Genomic DNA, 6,054 nt, shown 5'->3' on the forward strand with positions numbered 1-6,054 from the left:
TTGGTTGTCTATTATCAACCAACTCTGCATCCATAATTCATTTGTTATATGTTCATACTTGCCTTTCTCAGGGGTTTTTGTATCCAATTGAGGCTAATTTGATGAATTAAGATTCTACTGTGGTATAATTGCTTAATGTCTCCTCTCTTCCAGATAGCTTTTTCATTTGCTCATAGGTCTTCAATGCCTTGACCAATGAGGTGTGTAGTAAGATTAGAATGACCTGACCCGAACTCTTCACCTGGAAGGATATAGCCACAGCCAATGTTTGTGGGCTGATCTGAGAATTCCACTACTGACAGAGCCACAAAAACATTTTGGGAAGAAAGATATTTTACTTCCTTTGGGTCCTATGTATGAGTGTTTTTCCTAGTTTAAATACTTTCTATTCTGAGATTAATGACAAAAGTAAATTTTTCTCTGGGGATATATTTTTAAAGTAATTTTAATAATTATTTAAACAACAGTATTTTCAGTTGTGTCAAAATTACATGGGGCATTATAGGGCCACTTATTTTATCAAGCTCCATTTTGTCTAATTTGTGCTTTATTTTACTCTGCTAATGTCTTCCAATAAATGACATACTAACTTTAACAAACAGTATTTTTATTTATCCACAATATAGGGCCAACTTTTCTGCAAAGATCCAAAGGGTGCCAAGATGCTTCTTAAATGTCACATTTGCATGTACAAATTATTCCTATATGTCACATTCATTTCTTCTTTCCAATATTTATCTCTGCTGCCAAAGCCAACAGCCATAGCCCTGTCTCACTACTCCACTCAATAGCCTGCTTACCACAGGAACCATCTTTCTATTGTGCACCAAATAACTTCGCTGGATATCATTGACCTCCATGCCCCCATCAGTACTTCCTCTGGATACCAATATCCTTGACAGCAACTCTTAATATCTTTACCCATGAGTTGCAGCCTCTGTGGTTCTAAATTTTTACTATGCTCTCAAGAGTCCTTGACTCTCTGCTGGCAAGGACAGGGGGATGATTTTTCCCTCGCCTATTCCACTAGTGTTTTAGACGAGTGAATTATTTCAAATCATTTCATTTTTAATTATAGACTCTCTTCTCTTTGAGTTCATATAAGCATAGTTTGGGTAATAAACTCAAGTGAGGCATCATTTCCTGCATAGAATAAACAGTTTTGTTAATGAGTCCTTCTGTTTAAAGGTTCTATGTGTCTGACTTTGATTCCCTTTGATAACATTTTATCTCTGGAGACTATCATAACTGACTCCTAAGCAGTCACTCTGGTGACTAAGGTATGCAGCCTCATCTGAGTAGAGACACAACTTATGGTTGAACTGGACTGATGTGCATCATCGATGGTTGTTTTCCTTAGAACCAGCATTGTCGCTTTCTGTTTTTACCTTTTTTCTAACTTGCACTTGTGTAAACATAGAGAATGTATGAGCTTATGTTTTCACCAAAGGTGACTTTTTTCCTTCTTTATCATATCCTATACATTTTCTACCTCTATGTTGCAAAATTTTACATGAACAAATGACCAGAAAAAATAAAATCTATATGCTTAAAGTATAAGTATTATATGACCTGGCATTGTGCTTTAAGGGGATGTCAAAAGGCCCAAACATTAGCTAAAGTGGACATGTTTAATTCTGCCATTTGTCACTCAAAGCTGAATCTAAAATCCTTTTAAGACTCATAATATCTCAATCATGTATGGACAAAGAAACTTACTTTGTTTGCATGCCATCATCATGCCATCATCATGCCATCATCATGCCATCATCATGCCATCATCATGCCATCATCATGCCATCATCATGCCATCATCTCCTAGCCTACATCTTTGTCTGTGTATGGGAACCTCCACCTTTCCCTGTGGCAACAAGATCAGAAAAAGCTGCTCTCATGTTAAGCATGCCTCTCTCGTTTTCTTTTAACAATGATAGTCTCAGATGGGAAACCTTTATCACGTTTCCCTAATAAGATGGGAGGGGAAGAATGAAATCTTCTGGAAGCTATTTTTCTTTCATTTTAAAGAGGGTAGGTATATTTGGAAGATTTGATTCTCAATGCCTTAGTAATATTCAGTCTTTTGTCTTAAAAAAATGTATTGTCTTGAGTTATTTTTGTATTGAGAGGTAAATATACTCTGTCATATACATGACAGATGCTCTATCTAGTACAAACTTATATAATAAGGTTTCTTACATTTTGAGCAGGTCTTGAAGTTTGCTAGGTCTTGAAGTTACCCTGTAGGCCAGGCAGGCTTTAAACTTTAAATTCCTATGCCTCAGCTTCTCAAATAACAGCCATTACAAGCCTGCAACACTAGGCCAACTAGAGGAGGAAGTTGATCAGGGATTTGGCATCATTTTGAAATTATGTACAGTAAGCTCCAGGCAGTAGAGCTCAGGCTTAGAGCTGCTGAACCAATTCCTCAACTACCCCTCAAAAAATTCCACTGTAGGTAAGCAGGTTATGCCCTGGGAGCCAATGAGGGCTTCTTAAACTTTCTCACTCATGGCTCCACTTTGCTCTCCAAATTGCTGTGTGAGCCAGAGTATGCAGGTAAATAAATATATGTACACTGTTGGTAATGAATCACACAAAATTTTATTTTAAAATAATACTTTGTTATGCCTATAATTTATTCTTTATTAATGACAAAACAAACTTGCACAGTAGTGAGATAAATGTGCTTGATTGCCTGACATAATACAACCCATTTGATGCTTAAATGAGAGTATAATGATAGAAAAATAATGAAAGTTTCTATTTTTCTAAATTAAGTCTTCAATGTTCCTATAAGAGCAGAGTGCTTTGAATGTTCAGTAAAATCACTGCAATTTCTGGCATACAATAATCTATCTATGCATAGGTGTTTAAAGCCAGGTACCTTGGCATGGCTTGCGTGGGAATCAATCACATATTGTGTGTTTACAAGGCTGACTGCAATGAAATATGACTCAATAAGGATGAGTGCTGCCAAAAAGAGCTTGCATTCACTATTTATTTTATTTTGGGTTAATTTTGGTCATTGAGGGCTCAGAGATTGCATATAGCTGCCGAAGTTTTCATAACTTTCAGAGTAAAGTCATGACCCACAGTTTAAGAAGTTTAGGGCTAAATCATAGGTCACCAAACAACAACTTAGCTGCCAAATCCAGCCCAGCACCTGTTTCTGTAAATACAGCTTTCAGGAGCACAGCCGTCACTTGTATTCACTGCATGGTCTAGTCGATGTCTTCTTCAGGGTAGTGGACAGACAGCTGTGAGTAAAAGAACCAAAATGTGACTGGGCAGGAGCACTGGACAGCAGCACTTCACGGATTTATTGTTCCGCTTTCAATATCATTATCTGGGGACATTTATATCAAGTGAGTTCCCAGTCAGAATGTTTTACTGTTGTCACATCTGAAGTAAAATTCTAAACCTAAGCATGTGTATTTGATGTGATAATAACCATATTTTATACCAAATATATCCATTGATCTTTAACAAATTACTTTTTAAATGAACAAATGTTTAAAAGACATGTTTTTGATTTACCTAAGTAAACAGAGTATATTGGAGACTAAGAAGAAACCGTTTAATTCTTGACAAGTTAATTTAAAATAACTTTACTCCTTTCTTTCAAAATGAGATGCTTTGTGAAGTGCTGACCTAGTGAATGAGGTGCTTTTACAGATATTCCAAGGGGTGATGTTTGTGTAAACTATGTATAGCTTTCAGTGTTAAAAAGCATTCTGTGGCCATCTCACTATCTTTCTTTAATCACGTAGCAAAAGGACAAATCATGCTCCAGTCTTCAGTATCAAAAAGAACACTCTCCAGCAGAGACTGAAGCTTAGAGTCCCATCAGTCAGCCAGCTTACATCTAGGAGGTACAACAACATTCCCATACCTATGAACTGAAAGCACAAAGTGGGAGGAGCTGTATCCAGTAAAGACAACGAAACAGATCTGGATGTCTGCACACCAGTTTCATGTATCTGACTTGGTCAGACTCATTTAGAATTAGCGTTGTTCATGGTAGATCTCCTGCACATAGCAGCAGCCTTTCTTAACATCCAGACAAGGGTGGCATAGTCTCTTAGTCTGGACCATCTTCTTTTGTGTGCAGCCTCTGCTAAAGCTACTTCCACCCTTTATGATTAAGTGATGTTTGAAGGATTTCTTCTTCAATTCAAGAAGATTGTTTTTTAATATTTGTTTTAATATGAAGGAAGGACATGCTCATTCATCTTAGAAATGTTACAGCAGCACTCCTTAACAGCCATTGATGATGAATGGGAATATCTCTTCTTAGCATGAGAGAGAATATTACACAAATCTTCTTGAGTCTCCTCACAAATCTTTCTTAATAAAACTCAACTCATCAGTTTCCAGAAGAAGAATACGGTTTGGGCCATAAATGGTATACCAATAAAAAAAGATGTCTTGCAGAAGACTCTTTCACACAGTGCTTTATGTTCGTGAATATGTGCAGGCACAGCTGGTAGCATTTTCTTTTTACAGAGAACATTTTAGACTGATAAATTGGTTTTCCAAAAGGAAAGACTGTCAACTTCTTGTAGAGACTCTGATATTTATTAACTATCAATTGGAGTCAGGAATAGTACCAAACATTGTGGGAAATTACTGTATAAAAAAACCAAACAACATTTTCATGAGCTAAATAAGTGTTATGCAAAAGATGTTATTTGTACTGCAATGAGTGCATCTCTCCAGGCCCCCAGCAGTTAGGAGAACATGCTGTCTGTGGACCCCTTTCCATGTATACCCGGAATGCTGCTGCTGTTGTCATGGGATAAATGTTTAACTTGCCCAAGGTGTCTTCTATGTGCCATCTGAACGTATAGTCAATGTAAATTATAATTCTTGTCTCTGTAGGTCTCACAATTACTGCTCAAGTAGATATCAATTTAGGGACTCAAGCAACACCTCCATCACTTGAGGCCACCAACTAATTTAATCTAGTTTTCTTAGAGCTGAGAAAACTTCCATATCACCATGCCTACCTTTGAAAATCAGGTTCTTGCTGTCTTACTCTTGCTTCCCTCTTGCTCTTCCTCTCCTCTTTCCATTCCCTTCCCCCACCCCTCTCTCAAAAAAAAAAAAAGAAAGAAAGAAAAAAGAAAATCAGATTCTTTTCTGAGCATTCTCACTAGTTTCTGAGTAAAAAAAATAAAATAAAATAAAGACAGTAGAGTGGAGAAATGGCTAGAACTGGTCTAGTGTTCACAATGGTAGACCCTTGCACAATCAAAAGTAATTAATTAAGTAAGTGAACAAATAACTAAGATTTGGTCATGGGCCATAGAAGCACTAGCACATACCTAATCAATTTTTTTATTGGACATTTTCTTTATTTACATTTCAAATGTTATCCTCTTTCCCGGTTTCCTTCCCTACTGGAAACCCCCATCACATCATCCCTCCCCTTGCTTCTATGAGGGTGTTCCTCCATCCACCCATTCACTCCCATCTCCCCACCCTTGATTCCCGTACACTGGGGCATCTATCAAGCCTTCATAGGACCAAGGACCTCTCCTCCCTGATGTATGACACGGCCATCCTCTGCTATATATGCAGCTGGAGCCATGTGTACTCCTTTGTTGATGGCTTAGTCCCTGGGAGTTCTGGGGGTCTGGTTGGTTGATATTGTTGTTTTTCATATGGAGTTACAAACCACTTCAACTCCTTCAGTCCCTTCTCTAACTCCTCTAATAGGGACCCCATGCTCAGTCCAGTGATTGGCTGCTAACATTCGCTTCTGTATTTGTAAGGCACTGGTAGGGCCTCTCAGGAGGCAGCCATATCAGGCTCCTTTCCACGTTAATTTCTTGGCATCCACAATAGAGTCTGGTAACTGTGTATGGGATGAATCCCATAGGACAGTCTCTGGGTGGCCTTTCCTTTAGTCTTTGCTCTACACTTTATCTCCATATTTGCTCCTGTATTTTGTTGTCCTTCTTAGAAGGACCAAAGCCCAAAGCACCCACACTTTTGTCTTCCTTCTTCTTGAGCCTCACGTGATCTGTGAATTGTATCCTTGTTATTTGG

The 6,054-nt window shown here is 38.0% G+C and overlaps 1 long non-coding RNA gene across 1 annotated transcript in view; it reads right to left on the bottom strand.

The window, feature by feature from the left end:
• Nucleotides 1-2,989: 2,989 nt before the first annotated feature.
• The window catches only part of LOC116075273, a 15,599-nt gene continuing 12,534 nt past the window's right edge, over nt 2,990-6,054 (bottom strand). The window contains exon 2 of the long non-coding RNA XR_004112498.1: nt 2,990-3,257. This is a non-coding gene — a long non-coding RNA (uncharacterized LOC116075273). The remainder of the gene's footprint in view (nt 3,258-6,054) is intronic.

Source organism: Mastomys coucha, unplaced genomic scaffold (genome assembly GCF_008632895.1).
Source record: "Mastomys coucha isolate ucsf_1 unplaced genomic scaffold, UCSF_Mcou_1 pScaffold3, whole genome shotgun sequence".
Taxonomy (NCBI): domain Eukaryota; kingdom Metazoa; phylum Chordata; class Mammalia; order Rodentia; family Muridae; genus Mastomys; species Mastomys coucha.